General features: G+C 48.5%; 1 long non-coding RNA gene across 2 annotated transcripts in view; it reads right to left on the bottom strand.

Annotated features, from left to right (window-relative positions):
• The window catches only part of LOC106009857 (uncharacterized), a 60,276-nt gene that overhangs the window by 18,803 nt on the left and 21,036 nt on the right, over positions 1-20,437 (bottom strand). For both annotated transcript variants that reach the window (XR_001183840.3, XR_015442948.1), the window contains exon 2: positions 1,971-20,437. This exon is cut by the window's right edge. This is a non-coding gene — a long non-coding RNA (uncharacterized LOC106009857). The remainder of the gene's footprint in view (positions 1-1,970) is intronic.

The raw sequence follows: 20,437 nt of genomic DNA, 5'->3' as shown, positions 1-20,437 counted from the left end.
GAAATCAGATTCATTGGCAAGCACCTGTGGCACAGCTGGGTGCTGCAGCTTGGGCATTGCTGGGACAGCATCAACTCAATGGCCACTGGCTGACATGGGCTCTGCACAGCCTGGCAGAGACAGCGAGACACAGGGGCAGAAGCTTGCTGGGTGGGGAGCTTGACACAGGCATCTGCGGGATGGTGAGGCCCCCTCCAGCATCTCCCTGGCCAGGGGCAGGAGTGGTTGGAGATGGAGGGTGGGAGGGAGTGAGGAGCCACTACTTAGTGTCTCCTAAGAAAGGTGAAGGCCTTCCTGGCAGCAGCAGAGAGGTCCTTTGTGATCCTGGCCTCTCCACATTCTTTCCTCAGACCAGTCACCCAGGGCCTGCTGCTGTGACTTACATGGAAACCTGAATGTGGTTCTTTCTGCAGTTGTAACTGCAGAAGAGGCATTTGCAGAGCACCTGCCAGACATCAGGAGACCCACTGGCAGGGCCACCACTGAAAAAGGGAAAAGAGACCAAAAGGTGGGCCTTTGTGAGGCTTTCAGCAAAGCAGGAAGAGGACACTGCATAGATAGCCCCCCAGCAGGCTGCAGAGAAGCGAAGGCTGGGATATTGGGCAGGTGGGTCCCCAGGATTTTTTTTTGAATTAGTATATTTAAGCACATTCTACATTAAGAAAATATTAGGGTGATTTTATCTGTACATTTGATGGCTCATCACATGGAGTCCAGCAGAGTTGGCATCAGTTTTGTTCATCAAAGCTGCTCGTAGAAAGTGGCAGAGTTTGAGTTGGGCTTCTAGGGTGAGCCAGCTGAAATTTGTTCCTCAAGGCCCAGGTCATTACAGGGGTAAGTCCAGTTCCTATTTCCATATTTTCTTTATTGATCAGAGGCATTCCCCCTGGGCTCCTCTCCACATCAACTTTCCTAAGAAGCTTTGGAAAATCTACCTGGCTTCTACCCCAGTATCTTAATTTAGATCAGGACATGGGGACCAGCGGAGAGGATGTCACGTGCAGGCAGGGACCTGCCGCTGGGTGAAGGGCTTTCTGGGAAAGCTGCGCAGCGTCCACCCCTCCAACCCTGGCATTGGCTTGTTTATCTGCCAGAATGAAACAGGAGCCTCCCAGGCTCTTCCTGCTCTGCCACCTCTGCCAGCGGCCCGTGGCCTGGGAGTGTGGCTCCCTGTCCTTGGTACCGAGGCATCAAGGGCTGTGATGCAGCGTGGGCTGTGCAGTGTGCTGAGACGGGGGTCCCAGGTGACACTGAGGACTTGGACCCCACTCAGCTGAGAGCCCCCAGCTGCCAGCTGGCTCTGGAGAGTCCTCTGTCTCCAGAACCCCAAGTCCTCGGAAACTACTGCACACCTTGACTTTCTCCTCTGCTCCCTCCTGCCTCCTCCGCCCTTCTGCAGATCCCAGTGCCCCTTTAAAGCATCCCAGTCTTCACCTTGCAACAGATAGACAGAACTGGAAGGAGGGTGGAAGACCGGGTTGGAGTCTGGTCTCTGCAAAACTTGGAGCTGGGCCTGGTGCCAGGGACATGAGGGCTCCTAGCCAGTGCTCAGGATTCAGGGAGTGAGTGGAACTTTTGCTGTTAAAATGCCTTAAAGAGCTACATCATTGTCAGGAATAATAATTACCTTGCTTTGGAAAAGGGGAGAAAAGGTCACTTCCATGAAAAAGTAAAAGATGGGATTAGGTTAAAAGATGGAGACCCTGGAGTGAAGGGAGCAGGGGAAAAGGGTGACACACTTGTCCACGGGGACATAATAAAGATGACAAAGGGACCAAGTACGTGGAACATGTGCACAGGGACAGAGAGACAGAAGGATGCGTGGCCATCACTAAGTGCAGACCTTCGCAAACATGTCTCGGCCTAAGCAACCATGAGAAGAGCTGCATTTGAGAGCAAAGCTGCACTCCTGGGGAAATGTTTCCTTGGTCCTCAGTGCCCCATCTGGAAAGGATGAAGCTCGAACTTACCCATCTCCTTTGCCATTGTAGTCCCCGTGCCGAACAAACTGCAGGCAGCCGCTGGGCACCTACAACTCTATCGCTGCTGAATAGTTGTTCGGTGATCTTGAGCACAGTGGGGCATTTATTGTCACAGATGAAAACAAAGATTGAAAGGTGTGTTGGAAAATTTGCACTCTGCCAACCACTGCTACACACACGAACACACCCTCCTAGCCCCACTTTCTCTGTCCTGGGTGCCGATACGAGCAAGCTGTTTCCTGGAATATTGGAGATTGTGTTTCCTGCACATCAGACTAAGAGGGAAAGTCCCAAGACCTTCCTGTACTTGTTTAAGTCTCCTGCACCTCTTTAAAGCATTGATAATTCTTTAAGGAGTATGGAAAAGAACCACTAAGAAGATGGCTTGCTTGCCTGTAGAACTGAGGATCACCTTGGCGTGCTCTTCCCCTGAGCTATATCCAGCCCTTTTTATTGTTTTATTTTCAGACAGGGTCTCAGTAAATTGCCCTGGTAGGACTCCAACTTTCAATCTTCCTGCCTCAGCCTCCTTCAGGGCTGGGATTATGGATGTGCACTACCCTTCCCAGTAGGCACATGCCTAAATTCCACCAGGATAAGGGTAAATTTGCATTATAAAATAAAGGTAAAAGATCTGAAGACACATTTGGAAGTGTGTACTCATGGGATATTGAAGGTGGCGTATTATTTCAAAATAAAAGTCCCCCTTTGAAGTGGGAATACTCAAAGCAAGCTGGGGTCCCCTGTAGGGATCCGGAGGTCTCGGCTAAGCAGGAGGCGTGACCCTACACGAGCACTTGGACAGGTGGGAATGCTGGTCTCCTCTTCGTTTTAACCCAGGGGTGCTGACGTTTGGCATTGCGGTGAGTGATGTAAAGGAGTGAAAGAGTCTGATCGTCAGCCTCTGTTTCCGTCATCTCTCCAGCGTTTTGCTGGACAGTGTTTGCCCTGGACGGGTGTGATGTTCGTCCACCATCCAAAGGCAGCAGCAATCCCGCTGGGAGACTGGTACCCTGCAGCCAAATCAGAACCACGCGGGAACGTTGCCATATACAGATTTCTATGGCCTGTGCCCGAGGAACCCAACCCATGTCCCAGACTGGAGATGGGGAAATCCTTTGGCTTCCCTTCCCTTTTTGTTTTTGTCTTTTTGCGGGGCTGGGATGGAAGCCAGGGCCTCACACGGGCGAGGTAAGCGCTTCTCATGGAGCTGCTCCCCAGCTGGGGAAATCTGTATTTAAAATCTGTCAGGGGTGGGGGTGTTGCTCAGTGGTTGAGCACACATTAGCTTGCACAAGGCCCCGGGCCTCATTCCTAGCATATGTGCGCGAATGCACACACCCACCCACCCACACACACACACACACACACACACTCTCTGGGACAGGCTTCTTTTTTCCATTTAAAATGCCCAGGACACCATTGAACCAGGACAAGAGCGTTTATGATGCTGCCCCTTCTCCCTGGCTGGTCGCCTGGAAAATGTGGGCAGGTTCATGGGGTTAGCTTTTGCTATTTGTGTTTCTTTTATTTGGGTTTCCTAGCCTTGTTTTCTGCATAGATGAGGCTGCCAGGGTCTTGTTCCTGGATAGCCAATGCTACCTAATGGTGCTTTCTCCAGGGGCTGTGACTGGTTTCGTAGACAGTCCTCAGGCTGGTCACTTCTGAAGAAGCCACGTTCCATACGCAGACTTGGTCACCACTGTTGCTAACTGCAGCCTCCACCCGACCTCTGTGAGCTACCCCAGTACGTTTCCTTAGATCTGTGCTAACTTAACCAGGCCCGGGGTCGGGGGTCCTGTGCGAGAGACTCTGAGCTCACTCAGGGGAGCAGAGTGCTTTTTCCTGTCCCCCCTGGGTCACCAAAACTATAGGGAGGTTTTACTTTTTTTTTTTTCCATGAGAGTTTCAGAATCCCAGTCAAAGCAACGCAATAGACAGGTAACAGGCAAAAAGAACACAGGAAATGCGTCACCTGTCCAGCTGAAGAGGAGTGGATTTTGTCATTGGAGCCTGGCAGTGGACAGTAGAGCAGCAGCTGCATTGGCGTGACATTCCCTGAGGTGGGCGTGTGGGCCTCAGGTCAGAGCTGTTGTGTGTAGTTCGGGGTTGGAGGAGGCATTTCAATATTTCTGCCGTGTTTCCTAAGCTTTGAGAGGAAGCGGCACACGCAATGCATCCACCTATTTCCCAGGGAGTTTTAATCCGAAATTCCATGTGGACAGTCAGGGTGTGACAGACCCCTGCGAAGGCTCCACACACCCTCATCGCTGGGCCCTGGATAGCACCCCCGGGTTACCCCCCAGCACAGACCTGGTGCAGCCTGAAATTCACTCCTGGATCCCACCAAAAATCTCACGCATAACTGTCAGCAGTTCCGTATCTAGGAGAGCTGAGATTCCTCTACCCTGTTTCACTCCTGCGCAGAAATGTGCTCCATGGAAATGCATGCATGTGCTGCCAAAGGGCAAATGCCAGCGTGTTCGTTGCACTTGTGTAATAGTCCCAAACCACGAACCACTCAAGTCACCCTCCACAGTCACATGGACGCGCGAACTGTGATGCGCTCACATGCAGGATGCTACACAGAGAAGAAATGGAATTATCTGTGTTCACATAGAGAATCAGATGAATTTTATAAACAAGAGCTTAAATGAAAGAAGCCACCCAGGTGTGGGGCATGCATCTGTGATCCCAGCACTCAGGAGGCCGAGACAGAAGGATCCTGAGTTCAAGGCCAGCCTGGGCCACATGGATGAGACCCTCTCTCAGGAAAATAAACAAAAGCCCCCCACACACACACCACACACACACAACAAACTAGATGCAAAAGAAACAACACCATATTTACACAAAGAACAAAAGTGGCAACACGGCTAAGTCAAAATTGAGGGTGGGATGGCAGCTTGGTGGGGAGGGGACCTGCAGGGGACTCTTTCGTGATCAGAGCAATGGATACACAAGCGTCTAGCTCAGAAACAATTAGGTGAGTTATGTCTGTGATATGTGCACTTGTGTGTGCAATTTATGCTTCCATTAAAAGTTGAAGTCAACCCCGAGAATGTATATCGAAAGCGTGGCTGCTGACCACGCCCTAAGACAGCTGACCCTGATTCACGGAAGGAGCCCGCACTGTGCAGCCCCTGAACAACCTCCTCCTGACTATTCTGTCCCCTCTGTCATCTTCGGGAAAGTTCCACAAAACACAACGGAAAAATGGTGTGTCCAATAGGTGTGTTCCACAGCAGCCTCAGGAGTGGATTCTGCAATTCAACTCTGCCTTCCAGAGCAGCTTGGTTTCCACTTTTTATTTTATTTTGAGACAGGGTCTTGCTATGTTGTTCAGGCTGTCCTCGAACTCCAGGCTCAGCCTCCCAAGCGCTGGGTTTGCGGGTGTGCACCACCACACCCGGCCTGCCTTTCACCTTCACTGTGCCCTGAACAGAGCTCAGGAAAAGGGACCACTTGTGTGTCGGATAGAGGCTGAGTGCCTGCTCAGACAGGTGAGCAGAACTGAGGAATGGTGCAGAGAGCATAGCAGTCTGTGTGTGTGTGTGTGTGTGTGTGTGTGTGTGGGCATATGCATGTGCATATGCATGTGTGTGTATGTGAGCACACGTGTGGACATTCCTTCTTAAAACAGCCTTCATCTGGGGGCTGGGTGGTAAAGCACTTCACTTCCCCTGCAAGGCCCTGGCTTTGATCTCCAGCACCACAACCACAATTAAAAACGCTTTATATTTTACGAAAATGATGCATGTTCATTTTTAAGCCAATCAGTTCAGGAAAATATGAAGCGGAAACCAACATAATAAATAAAGACCTCCCTTATAAGTATTATTGGAATTCAGTGAATACCATTCCAACAATGCTCTAGCCATAGACAGGACTTATTTTGTAAACTTGGGTGTAAGTGTAAACAAAAACAAACTTTAAAGGATAATCACCAGGAATCAAACAATCACCAACTGGGTGACCCCCATTCATCTCTCCCGGGTGAAGGAGACTGCCGAATAGCCTCTCCCTGGTCTCTGCTTTGATGAGGTAGGTGCTCTGATAAGGACATAGTTGGGATTCTAAGGCAAACAGAGCCTTTGGATGCAGCATGGCCCTCACTCTGGGTGGGAGGAAGGTGGAATGGAGCAGAAAGGCTGCAGTTTATTTGCCCCGGGAAATTTCTGTGAGAGGGATCAGCAGGTGCAGCATTACAGAGCCAAGGAGAGACCTGAGCAGAAGGACAAACTATCACCTGGAAGAGGAAGGGAACTGAGATAATGAAGACTGGAAAGAGCTGAAAAGTGATCTCACATTGGTCAGGGGAAGAGACAGAACAACACAGAGTGCTGCTGGTCTCACTGCTCTCTCTTTTCTCCCTCCCCCCTTCCTCCTCCCCCCCTTTCTCTCTCTCTCTCTCTCTCTCTCTCTCTCTCTCTCTCTCTCTCTCTCTCTCTCTCTCTCTCTCGCTCTCCAGGGATGGAACCCAGGGCCTTACACATGCTAGGCAGGTGCTCACCACTGAGATCCACCCTGACTCTTCTAACTATTCTTTTTTTTTTTGGTACCAGGAATTGAACTCAGGTCCTTGAGCTTGCACAGCAGGTGGCGAAACCACTGAGCTAAATCCCCAGTCCACTTCTAACTATTCTTAATTAAAATCATTCCATAGTTTCGTTGTAACTTTTAAGAGATGTCTTCATATCACAGATATTGTGTTAACCCTAAGATTCTACCAGTGTAAGCTGAGGTCAAATATGAAATTCTGATGCATCCTCTGTTGGCTTTCCCAAAACCTTCCCAGGATGAGGATTCATTTAACTCAGAGCAGGGGTGGCAGGAAGATGCAGATGCCAGGCTGAGACACTGCCCATCTCCCCTGGTGACTGAGTTTGTCACTGAACATACACAGTCAGGGTGCCCTGAGCAGACCTAGGAGAAAGGGCCTTCTACCACCTCAAAGCTTCTCAAGTGAGGGGGTTTAGACTACAGCCACCAAGAGGAGAGAAAGACTTTCAAGCTGGAGAAATGTCTCCTTGGAGACGCTGTCTTGTCCAAACCTCACGCTGATGCAGCTGGCTGTGCCCCTCGTACCCGGCTCACTGTGAGGCAGAAATCTAAGCCATTATCTTCTGCTGTTTTTGAACACATACGTGCCATGCCCTCTGTTATGGTCTACAAATGGATGTCCCCCCCAAAGCCTCTGGCACTCCTAGGCGATCTGATCGTGAGGGCTCCCCACAGACTGGCCCGTAGGGGCGGGGCCTGCCTGGAAGAGGTGGGGCCAGGAGCGAGGCCTAAAATGGTCGGTCTCCCTCCGGGCTCCTCCCTTCTCTCGATACTTCCTGTTCGCCATGCGGTGAGTGGTGCCTTTGCCAGGCCTCTCTCCCTGCCTTGAAGCCAGCTGACCTTGGACTGAAACCTGAGCCAAAATAAACCTCTCCTCCTCTCAGTTATGGGTGTTGGGTGTTGTGTCTCAGCAACAAGAAAGTGACCAAGACACCCCAGTCCCCTGGCTCCACATGTGTGTACCTGTTTAGAACTCAGCTCTACAAGGCGCACACCATCATCTAGCTTCATTTTTACAAGTGAGGAAATGGAGGCAAGGAAAAGCTCAGCTAGTGTGTGAGGCCCCACAGGGTGAGCTCCGAGCACCAGCCAGTGCCCAACCCCACCTCCAGAATGCCAGGGCGGTGAGACCATGCACAGAGCTCCCATCTCCCTGCCACCATCCAGTGCCCTGCTACAAGTTCTTCCGGCAGCTTTGGAAACCCACACAAACCCTCTGTACAGCACCAGTCCACTTATGTTGGGCACTGCCCTTCAGGCCTTGCGAGAATATGAGATGTGTTTGTGTGTACTAGAGGGAGTATTCGGTTGTGTACTCGTGTATGTGTGTGAACATGCATATGTGGAAGTGCGTGGGTATGTCAAAAGTACGTACGAGTGAGGGCGTGAGTATGCGTTTGTGTAAGTGGGAGGTTATGATGGTGCATTTGTAAGAAGTGATATATTGTGCTTGTGTGAGTTCCCGCGAGAGAAAATGCTAATGAGTTCAGGATGGATGGGTGTGGAGTGGACCTGTGTGAGTGTGCATGTTGCAGGTGTGTCTGTATATATGTGTCACGTGTGCATGTACAAGTGTCCAAGTGTATGTGTCCAAGTGTGTGAGTGTGTGTCTGAATGGATATGTGTGTATGCGTGTGCGTCTGTGTGACACAGGTGGGCGTGCTTCTGTGTGGATATCGTGTGTCCCTGAGCAACTGTGTGCGCACATGTGTGGCTGCCTGCTTCCTTGAGTGGCGCAGGGTCAGGTGACGAGGGTGCTCTGCCCCGGGAGAAGGAAGCTTGAGGAAGTTGGCGGAGAGCAGCTGTGGTCTCCGAGATGAGGTGTCAGTCTGTACTGTGGGAGCCGTCGCCAGGCGAACTCTGAGGCCCCAGCAACTGCCATGCCACTGCGGGCTCAGTGCCCTGGCCCTCTCCTGACAGCTGTCCCCTGCTGGGATCTGGGGGAGGAGGACGGTGGGTAGGGCCCCAGAGGGTTGAGGTGTGGCCAGGACCCAGGCTTTAGAGTCAAATTACAGGCCAAATTCCTGCTGGGCCTCCAGACACTAGGAGACGCGGGCCAGCCACCACCTTCCTGGTCCTCAGTTTCTCTGTCAGACAAGCTGGCACCAATACTCAGGAGGAAAGTTTAGGGTGATGATCCCAGGAGCCAGTGCATCTGAAACAAAGGACATCAGGCATGGTACTTTCCACAAAGCACTTGCTTAATAAATGTTATCGATCCCATGAATAATGAAAACATGTTCCTTTTCTACCTCTTTTTTCTAGGTTGCCACTTTGGGCCTAATCAACATGGGAGCCAGAAGTCACCCAAGGCCTGCACAAACTTGTGGCCCATCTTAAGGATCTCTTAGGGTACTCTGGAAGCAACTGACATACAAGGCACCAGGCTCAGAAACAGTTAACACACTAGAACAGTGACAACACTCAAGCCAGCCTGAGCTTTCGGAGAGAAGAGTGGAAAAGCCCCTGTTACGCAATAAACCCCATCTGACAGCTGAAAACACTGAGTGGTGAATTACGCCTCCTTAAAAATGAAACTTGACACCTGTAAGTGTGCGTTGATAGCCTGACTTTGCAAGGACCAGAAAATGAAATAAAGAAAGGAACTCTCAGCAGGGAGGCCAAGGTGTCACCCAGGGGAACCGAGTCAGAACAATGACTGAGTGGCTGCCAGGCCACCCACCCAGAGGCGGGCACTGAGTCAACAGAGGCCCTAAGCAAACAGCTGTGCATTGGAGTTCTGAATCAGTTTGTGCAGTGGGAAAAGCTGCAAGCTGAGAGTTGGGCAGCCTGCACGTGGCCTCTACTCAGTCCAAGCTGAACTTCCAGCACAGCTGTGTTTCCTCAGTGCCTCTCATCACAAAATGGCTGCTTCCTCAGCACCTCTGGCCTCAAAATGGCTGCTCCAGGAGGCCCAGGCCAAGGACAGCTTCCTGCCTGCAGGAGAAAAGTGTTGGCTGACTCTTCCTCACAGAGGGGCTCAGGGTCCTGATGTAACAGAAGCTGAGTGAAAAGAGCAAAGTGGGAGGGAAAACAGGCTCTGTCAGAGAAGGTCTTGGAAAGTAGCTCTGAAGCTTCATGTGCCAGAGGAGGAGGCTGATTGGAAGGCTGGGCCAGAGGTTCTGGTTACTCCAGCAAGCAGCGGTCAGCCCTCAGGCAGTGACAGCCTCCCCTTCCATTTTCGTACTTCAAAATGCCTCCATTTTAGTAGTGGAGTCCTTTAAAATCAGGGCGGATCTGAATGGAAATATTTTGGGACGGGTGTGTTGTCTTAAATGTGATGAATGACACCATATGTCAACAAAGAAGCCAAGTTTGTGACATTCACAAGAGGTAGTTTTGCCACTCTGAAAACCTAGAGAGCTAGACACAGTGGCTCACACCTATAATCCAAGCTACTTGGGAGGCTGACACAGGAGGGTCACTAGTTTGAGGCCAGCCTGGGCAATGTAGTGAGACTCTGTGTCAGAATTAAAAAATAAAAACAGCTGGGGATTTAGCTCAGCACTACAGCACTTGCCTAGCATGCTCAATGCCCTAGGTTGAATCCTCAGCAGTGGAAATAAAATAAAACAAAAGCTAGAATAATTTCCTGAGGCTGGAAACAAGGAAGACGATTCCCATAACAAACCTATATGCACACCATTTCATGTTTTGGAATCAGGAAGCGCTCAGAGGGGAGAGAGCAGGTGCCAAAAGGGCTGGGTTCTGTGTAGGCTCAAGGCACGATTTCCTCACAGTGGCCTCTTTCCCATGGTGCACTGCCTCCCACCCCTGCAATAGGAAGGGAGTTTTCTGGAGCCGAGACACAAATGGACCTGAGAAGTAACAACCTTATCCAGGCCCAGAAACCTCTACATTTTGTTTCAAAATTTCTCCTTTTCCTCTTCATCGCTGTCAATCCTCATTCCTTCAGTGTAATGATTCTTACCTGGAAAGGAGGGTGCCCTCAAGGGGAAGTCTGTCAATGTCTAGAGACACTTTTGGCAAGCGCAATTGAAGGCCAAGAGGCCAGAGCAGCTGCCAAGTGTCGCGTAGTGCCCAGATGGCTCCCCACATCAAAGAAATCTCCAGCCCAAGAGTCAACAGTGCTGGGCTCACAAACTCTGCTTCCGTGTTCTGATATCGCAGCTGTGTTATTGAAAGGCATCTGTTTGAACTAATTCACGATGGTGTTTGGATGGCTGAGAGTCCACCCATGAATCCTTCGGGGCCAGCTGGTTTTTGAAAGAGGGTCCCATTTGTTGGCAGGACTTTAATTCAAGCAAAAAAGGAGAAGAATTTCAGGCAGTTCATGGAAAAAGTATTTGTATGTCGAGGTGGCGCTCTGTGGTGTGCCTTGTCTCGGTATGCGACACTCCCCCAGCCCTGCCTGCTCATTCTGATGAGGACTCAGGTGTGCCATCTCCCCCTACCTGCAACTGGTGGGAAGCACAGCAGTGACCGCTAAACCCTCCTGGTCCAGGTCCCCATGTGATGGGAACCATTTCAAGTTCAAAGGTCACAGGGATAGAGCTGGGTCAAAAAAGCAAGCAGGCAGAGGCTGGCGTGAACACTGACACCCTGTCCCACACTGTCTCCACGCAGCTTCTGCAAGCTGTTTTCAGGAATAGGTGAAATGAATCTCTGGGTTGGGACACAGGAGCATTCCCTAAGAAGGCTGTACAAACTCTGATGTGCAGGTTACCTTTAAATGAGAACTTCTAGAGGTGAAACCCAGGCAGTAGTATTTTAAAGTTAATTTTTATTGAAGTATAACATGTGTCCTAAAAGTGCATATATAGGTAGCAATTCCAATTCTAGGGATGCACCCCCAAGAATTGAAAGTAGGACCGTGAAGCTATCTGTACACCTACATTCATAGCAGCATTACTCACAATGACCAACAGGCGGCACAATCAACAAATGTATGGACCAACACAATGTGCCGTGTACACTCAAGGAAGTATTATTTAGCTCTAAACAGGAAAGAAATGCTGACATACGCTACCACGAAACATAAGAAACATAAGAACATTATGTTAAGCGAAATAAGCCACTTGCAAAAAGGTACCACACGAGTCCTCTAATATAGATCCATAGATTAGTCAAATTCAAAGAGATAGAAAACAGGTTGGTGGGTCCCAGGGGCTGAGAGGGATGGCGATGGAGAGGTGTTGCTTGATGATATACACACAGTGGAGTCAAACCGATGGTGGGTGTGCACAGCAGGCTGTCTGTTATCACTGACAGCTCTAAAAGCTTTGCCGTTACTGGTAGAGAGTATCAGTTTTGCAAGAAGAAAATATTGGTATCACAGCAATGTGAATGTACTTAACACTATTGAACTGGACCCTTAAAATGGGTAAGATGGCAATTTTAAGTGGGTGTTAATTGTATTTTTTGAAAGTATACATGTCAGAAGTAGGGCTTCATGAATAGTGCCAAAGTGAACACGCACGTGTAGCCAGCACACAGATAAAACTGGATATTCCCAGCGCCCCATGGACCCCTCTCCTCCCTCCTACCCCAAGGCTCATGGTAGCCTGACTTCTGACACCATAGCATAAGTGTGATTTTCAATGGATCTGCATGTTTACCTAATAATTCCCCATGCTCCTACATGGAAGATGCTTTTTTAGTTGTTTTAAAAAATACATGCGATGCTTTAGGAATCCATCTTAGTACATCTCTCTGTTTTCTTAGATGAGGCTGATGCTTAGAGGTAGAATTTCTGAGTAAAGTGGTGTGCAAATTTAAACATTCTTGATTCCTAAAAGCATTAGTGTTTTTGGAGGTCTCCAAAGGGCTGCAATGTGCCGACACAGTGCACGATCACTGGGTGCCCGCAACTAATTCCTGGACCTCCACTTACAGTTGGACCTGACCCAGACTGAAACCTTCTAAAGACTAAAAGAAAGCAGATGAAGAACTTGGGATGTTTTTGGCTGCAAGGAACCAGTTAGGCTTCACTTTAACAAAATTTCTTCTTCTCTTCTAATAAGAAATCCCAGGTAGGCAGATAAACAAAGAGTTTCATGGGGATTTGTTGTTGTTGCTGTTTGCTTTTTTGGTACCACGGATTGAACTCAGGACCTTGCACTCACAAGGCAGGCGCGGAGCCACTGAGCCAAAGCCCCGGTGCAAGAGTTTGGTGTCAAGAAGAGAGGGAGGCAAACAATACACACAAATCCTCCCATTTGAAACCCTTTTTAGAACAACATGTGTGTGGCCAGGGAGAAGGAGTTTGGAGCGGGGCTCTCTAAATGACTAAATCAGAATGTCTTAAGTCAGATACTGGATGAAGTATTAAAGTTTACTATTTCATTTAACTTGGCCACAAAAAACATGGCGTAGGCATTTCTAGTTCTATTTCATGTGAGATCCCTGGTAGAGATTTGAATACCTTACCTAGGATCATCCAGTTAGCTCGCAAGGGTCAGGAAATACAGTGCCCACCCCTCACTCACTGGCGGTTCTCTTGTCCTCTGGGTGCCTGCCCTTCCCATTCTGGCCTTGAGGCATTCAGAGCAGATGATCCTGAGGGGTTGCTTCAGGTCTGTCTGCCTTTGTCGCTGTTAGTAAAGTAATCACCTATCAAAAGCAAGACACAACAGGCTTGAGTCCAGTGAAATTGGCTGCAGCTTCAGGAGCTATTCAGGAATTCAGGATAGTTTACCAATACGTTTGAGACCTAGCCCCTGAAAGAGACTGTGAGCTTTGGGGTCCAAAGCCCCTTTATTGGGTGGTTCTCCCTACTATTTCAAGAGTCCCTAGGACACTTTCTTCACAGTGTATACAGCTATATAAAATTCTGTTCTCATTAACTTAGGGCTTAGTCCATTTTGTGTTGCTATGACCAAACACTGGAAGCTAGACATTTTATAATGAAAAGAGGTTCTGAAGATCCAAGAGCACAGCACTGGCTTCTGCTCAGCCGTGGCAAGGGCCTTCTGGCTACATGACAGCAAGGCAGGTGGCATCATGAGAGGCACTGAGCAAGGGGAAGTGACTACAGGGCAAGACAGGAAGCAGGAGAGATGGGGAGGGACAACCTGCTTTCACCAGAACTAACCAGGTTCCCTCAAGAAGTGCACCAGTCCCTCCTGCAGGCACAGCCCCCATGACCACCTTGCCTTTCGCTAGGATCCAGCTCTGCAAGCTTCTGCCACCTCAGCACTGCCACCCTGGGGACCAGGACTCGAACCTTCTGGGTATTCAAACTGCAGCAGCTTCTTACGGGTGGAGCACAGATGGATGGAGACAGCCTGGAGCACTCAGGGCCTCTCCGAGAGCATTTCTCTCCAGTTGGCGCTTCCCAGCCATGGATTCCACCCGGCACGGTCACAAAGGGCTTTTTGTTCTTGTTCTACAGGACCAACAAAGTCTTCTCTGTGTCAAGCCAGCACACAGAGAAAGCTTGTGACTTAATTAAGATGGGTTCCTCCCCGTCACTCTGGGAGACTCCATGTTCTTTCTCATCCTCACCAACCCATGGGCTCGAGAGAGCACAAATCAACATGGGCCCGAGAACTTCAGAAGCTGCTGACATTTCAGAGCTGACGACATTTTCAGGCTCAATCTCTTGTTCAACAAGGCATTTCGCATTTAATAAGTCCTGGGATTAGGAGCCTTCTTCTCCAGAGGTGAATGTTAGCGGGAGTCTGTGAAGATAGCAGTTGTCTAAATGTTGACCGAACCTAAAACACCTCCTCAAACACTCAGCACACATTTAATCACCTGCTGTCGTGCCTCACACTTCCCCAGCTGCTGCCTGACTCTTCTCCACATAGGTTTACACAGAAATAAAAATGAGTCTCGAGACATTTCTGAAGTCAGTTTATATGACTTCTTAAAAGATCATAAGGTTTAGTATGACTAAAACTGATAAGGTCTGGGGATTTAGCTCAGTGGCACCACGCCTGCCTTGCAATTGCAAGGTCCTGAGTTCGATCCCTGGTACCAAAAACCAAAAAATTACAATAAAAAATAAAAAAACCTAGTATGTCCACAAATGTCTATTCTGAATGTAAAAAATGACAATTTAATGAGCCTAGGAACTGGATATTAGTCTTGCAGGAGAAAATGAAATTATTTCATTTCTTCTGAGACAAAAGTACTTAAAAGAACACATTTCTGGGTATTCCTTTGTCTTCATCTCCCTGCTAAGTGGATTCGATCCATCATACTCTCTGTTCAGTTTAGATAATGTTAGCTGAAGCGGGAGCAGCAGACTTAGACTTCGAAACAGCAGAGGTAACAACCACGAAGTATGTGCTGTCCAATACACATTAGTCCCAGATTTCCCCAACACATCTGTCTTCAGCCAGCACATCTTCCTTCCACCAGCTCATCACGGATGACAATGTTGTTGTTCAAAATGGTCCCCACACACACATCCTACTTGGATGTGTGAACATCTGCAGTATTCAGTGGGAAATGGCACACACACAATCACAGCAGGATAGAGACAGAGAAAAATGCTATGCAATCATTTTCTGCTATATAAATTCTGGTTAACATTTTCTTTTACTTTTTGCAAATGAAATTTTACCTAATTCCCTATATCTTCTTTGATGTTTCCACATACAAGGACCAGGAATGATCACATATCAATAGAAAGATCCTCAGGGACACATTTTGACTTTGGAATTCCCTCAGACATCTTTGCAGTACTTGTGAGAGCCCAGACCCCTTTCCCACCATAACCAGGTGGAAAATGGAAGAGATATTTGATAAGTCCAGTTCACCCTTAGCTTGCAAGGTCAGTGAGGTTTGAAATTTGTGTTTTCCAGAATAGTACCCACTGGCATGGTCCTTGTGTCGGATTTTTTCCTGCAGCATCAACAGGTGAATCCTGATCTTCCTAGGGCTTGCTGCTCCTCATCTCCCAGGGGCACTGGTCTCATTGTCAAGGATTCACCCAGTGGGGTGCTGGTAAATGTTTAATAATGGGCTCTCCCAAAAGAAGGGCTTTGTGCTCATTAGCTCCATGAGTGCAAATAAATCCCAGCAGGGCCAATTTCAGGCTATCAGCATGAAGTTACTCACCATGGAGTGGGAAGAGATGTGCAAATTGAATTCTAGCAAGCTGGCTCCAGTGGGACTGGAGAACTGGCTCCCTGGAGACTGTGGGCAAGTGCCACATCTTCTCTTCCTGTTAAAGGAAGGTGCATGGGCCAGGCTCACTTCTGACTTAGCCAAGCAGGAAAGCATTTGAGAGACATGAGAAATCTCATGGACTGCATTAGTCACTGTCCCGTCACTGGGACAAAATACTCAACACCTACAACTCAAACAAGGAGAGGTTTCTTTTGGCTCACAGTTTCAGAGAGGTCAGTCCATGGTAACCTGGCTCCAAGGCAGAAGTGGCATGGTGAAAGGCCATGGTAGACAAAGGCTGTGTGTGGCTTGGCAGGCACAGAAGGAAAGCCAGGAAGCAAGGAGAGAAGGGAGGAACTGGAGATGAGAATGCACCCTGCCAGGTCACACCCCAGTGACCTTCCCCTCCGACCAGGGCCACACTCCAAATGTGAGACTTTTGGGGGATGTTTTAGATCTAAGCCATAACATGGACTATGGTGTCTTCTTTTATTGCCTCAATGACTCTTTGTTCCACTCTTCCTCCCAGAGAAAATAGAAAACCAGCATCACGGAAAATGTAGCTCATGAGTGCCCTTAATTATGTCCACCATGTGACCATGCCAGAAGCCATTACGCAGAGCATGGCTTGAAGGCTAATTTAGTTTTCTTTTCTGTGACTTTAATCATTCTGGCTTAATTTAGATCAAAAGATGAATCAGTTCTCCTCATGTCTGAATTCTGAAAAATAAATCTAGAGTCTTACTCAGTGGTAAGCAGAGCAAAGGAAAAGGCAGTGATCAGTTAAAAGCAAAGAACATAATCTTCAACTTTATCTGAAGTCGACAGGCGGAGTACACTGTTGGCCAAGGACACCGTGTTCATCTGTATCCACCGCAGACATTATGGCCAAATAATAAGATACACTTTCATTATCAGTAAGAGATCATTTATGCTGTCGTGCACAGCGAGCTTTGCATAAATTGTTTGGAGGAACAAATCATGAAGTAAATCTTTATTATTCTTTTTCTGTGCTCTGAAACCAGTTCTGGACTTTTTTCCTTTCCTTTTCCCTTTTCATATAAAAAATATCATACCTTCAGAAGAGTATGAAACATGAGACCTGCTTAAGGAAAATAAAGTACACACCTGTTCATTTACTACTTGGGTTAAGAAGTAAAAACTTCCACCAGACTGGCTGCATGATTACAGGGCCTAATGAGAAATGAAAAGCGGGCTCCCTTGCTCAAAAAGCAGGAACAAAGGTGGTATTAAATGCACTAAACTAGAAAGCTTTTTCCTTTCTTCTGTGTTTCCCCTCTGATCCCATACATGGCCCACTTTCCCATCAATTTCACGTCCGAAACACAGGCGTAAGGGGCACATTGTCAAGAAATTCAGATCAGACAGCTGAGCACTGCCCCAAGCCTGGGGCCTGCTGAGCGAGGGCCACTATGAGGTCAGCCTCCACCTTGGAAGTCTTCGGTGTGATTTGCCCCAGTGTCTTCTCCAGCAAATACAACCATTGGGTGCACACTTGCTTCGAGTTGCATCTTACAAACTGCAGCCGTTATATGTAAAGGCTGTAACTGAGTAAGACAGGCAAGACATAAACCAAGAAATTGGATAGCCATGTAAGAAAAATCCCGGGACCTAGAATCATGTGTCAATACAGGTTTAGAAGGAAATTAAAAAATTGCCCTAAGCAGAGTGATCTTAAAAGTCTCTGCGACGGCTGTGTCTAGAGGCCTCCCAAAGCCTCATGTGGTCACAGGCTTTTTCAGAGGTGGCTGCTTCTAGAGTGTGTGACCTTGGAACTGATTCATGGTGCACTGCTAGGCTCAAGGCCAGGAGGAAGAAGGCTGTGAGCCCTGCCCGCCCTAAGTGGTCTGGAAAGATAAAAGGGGCAGAAAGACGCTGTTAAACTCCCTTGTTGCTTTTGCTGTCTTCTGAGTGCAGTGAACTGTTTCTCCTCTGTGATGCTTGTCTGCCACCCGGCCTGGGAGCCAGCCGATTATGGACTGAAACCTCTACAAACTGTGAGCTAAATAAACCTCTCCCCGCTTTAACTTTGGGTGTTGGGTATTTGTCTCAGCAATGAGAGAAAAGTAACTAACACAGTCGCAGAAACCATGTAGCACTGACAGAAGGGTCCAGGGTAGAACTGGAGAGGGGAGGAGCAAAGGCCTAAGGGAGACTCCATCACGGGCACAGGGAAGAGAGAGTTGGCTTGTCCTCCGTGGCCTGAGGACCATACCTATGAGATGACCTTGGCCCAGATCAAAGGCACCAGCAGAAGGAGTGCATGGCTGGGAAGGGGCACCTTCTGCATTACTGAGGTCAACCTGCAGGGATGAGGGTGAAGGGTTCAAGTACCAGATGGACAGTGAGGCTGGAGATGTCAAGGCCCTGCTAGCCCTAGGGCTCCTAATTAAAACTCAGATGAGGCAGGACGGAATGGTCATCCAGGGAGTCCTGGGTATTCACAGGAGGGGTCAGTGAGCCACACTGGTGCATTAAGCTCTAACACAGTGCTTTTCAAAGTACAGGGCCGCTAGGGATTTGAGCTTATGAAATCAGGTAGGTTAATTAGCAGTAAGAAACACAATGCGATAGAAACAGAATGTCTCACAAATAGGAAGGTGGTGTGTGTGTGTGTGTGTGTGTGTGTGTGTGCGCGTGTGTGTATTATTTACTGTGAATGCAAGTTAAGAAAATTGTTTTGAAAGCATAAAAGCTAGATAGGGCCTCCCAAATCCTCTTTCCTACAGCTGGCTGTGTCTGTGGCAAACTGGAAGGACCATTCACAAGGGGCATGGGTGAGGCCAGGCAGGTCAGAGCGGTATTAGGGATATAAAATGAGCAATGCTAAGCTCCGAGGCAGCATACACCAGCCAGGCGAAACGGGGGTGCAGACAAGAGAGTGGGTGACTCAGGAGACAAAATGGCAAGTGAACCCAGATTTGGAAGACAGGGGCTCAGGGCTGCTGACCCCCAAGGAGAGTCACCTGGAAACTGGGAATACGGGGAATGGGAAATCAGAAAAAGAGAAGCCAGAGCATGTGACAACCACTGTGCAACCCACACAAACATCATCAATAGAGGTTAGAGCCATTGCATGACATGCCGCTGGGGTAGGACACCAACAGTAACCTCCTCGATTATTCGTTAATTATTAAAGGAAAAGCCACCTTTACAATGAACAAATCCAGTAGCTACCATGGCAACCTAAGAGATAAATACAGCATCATCAATAAAGGGACAAATAGAATTTAGGGGACCCTGACTGGATGCAATGAGAGGAACATGCCACCTCCTAAGTCACATTCTTCAAAAACATTCAGCCCAAATCTAATCACGAGGAAATAATCAAACAAAGCATACTGAAAGACAAGGTGTAAGACTGGGGGTGGAACTCTTCGAAAAAGTCACAGAAGGGATAAAAGGTCATTATGGTCTCGGGTGGTGATATTTGTTAGTCAAGTATTAATGTGCCGCCAACAGGCCTGGTCCCATGGCTGCTCCAGAAGGGGTCACCAAGAACACGACCTGCGCCTTGTGAGGCTGTCGGTGTGGACAGGACGGTAGGAGAGAGGACACCAAGCCTGCAGCCTGGCACTTGATGTCACCCGTCTCTCGTGCCCCAGGGTCCCTGGGAAGAAGGTTTTCAGGTGCAGGAACTCAGTTGTGCCGTCTGCCCGAGGCAGACCTTACCACATCCAAAGGCAAACCTCTCTTTTTCTCTTCTTGCTTCTTTTTAAACCCACCCTTCTAAGTTATCAAACATTTCAAATTGAGAAAAATAGAGAAAATGATCCCACAGACACCCTGTCACTCGGACGTGAAAAACCCAAAGTATAAATAAAGAGCAAAATAAAAGATAGAGGATCAGAAACAGGGAGACAGGGCTGCAAAAGGGAAGAGGACCAAGCGATGGAGAAGAGGGAGGCAGGAGCGGGAGGGAGCACAGAAAGAGTTAGGAGGTGTTCTGTGCATGCACCAACTCGGCCATGAATGTAATCATTGTACACTGCAAACATGGACTAATAAAAATGAAAGCTGAAAAAACCAGAATATAGTTTTCAAACAAGCTCTTTACCTGAGCAGGGCAAAATTGGTGGATGTGCTTTTAAGATACCCAAATTGCGCTCTCACTTTAAAACCCTGATGTACTCTGAGTGCACAGGTGCTGCTGTCTCAGAGTAATTCAGTGACCACCTTGGATTTTAGTGTGCTTCTCCCTATCACATGATGTGGCAAAGCTAATATAGGCAGCACCAGGGGGCCCCAGGACTGCTCCCCCTCACTCGCCGGAACCAGGGCCACGCCGGGCCAAGCCCCTGACTTTGTCCTCAGGCCCACGCCAGGAGTAGAGATAAGGCGCATGCGTGCCGAACCCTGCCATGGACGCAGTAACCTTTCTTCACCTGGAGATCATTGAAGGATCATGCATATTGACTGCATCTCAGATGTCCAATTACAACAGAGTGAATTATGGGAAAGGACATGTGCAGCAGACCAGCTATCAATCACATTGTCAATCATGCTCTGAGAGACCCAATGGGAAGCCAAGCAGACCCTGGAGCAACATTTTAAATTCTTGTTTTGAGACAGGGTCTCACTTCATAGTTTAGGCTGGCCTTGAACTCATTATGTAGCCCAGGCTGCCCTCAGACTCATGGCAACCCTCCTTCCTCAGCCTCCGAGTGCTGGGATTACAGGTGTACACCACCATGCCCAGCCTTAAATTCTTAAACCCAACACCTTTGGTGCTGGGACCATTTTCCTTGGCACCAGTGTGAATGTACTGGTTAAAACCTGATTAAAACTTC

The sequence above is a fragment of the Heterocephalus glaber genome, unplaced genomic scaffold (genome assembly GCF_053883595.1).
Source record: "Heterocephalus glaber isolate CG9 unplaced genomic scaffold, H.glaber_assembly_v1.0 deba00001556, whole genome shotgun sequence".
In the NCBI taxonomy this organism is placed as follows: Eukaryota; Metazoa; Chordata; class Mammalia; order Rodentia; family Bathyergidae; genus Heterocephalus; species Heterocephalus glaber.
The sequence above is the reverse complement of the archived record's forward strand: the minus strand, read 5'-3'. Positions and strand labels throughout refer to the sequence as shown.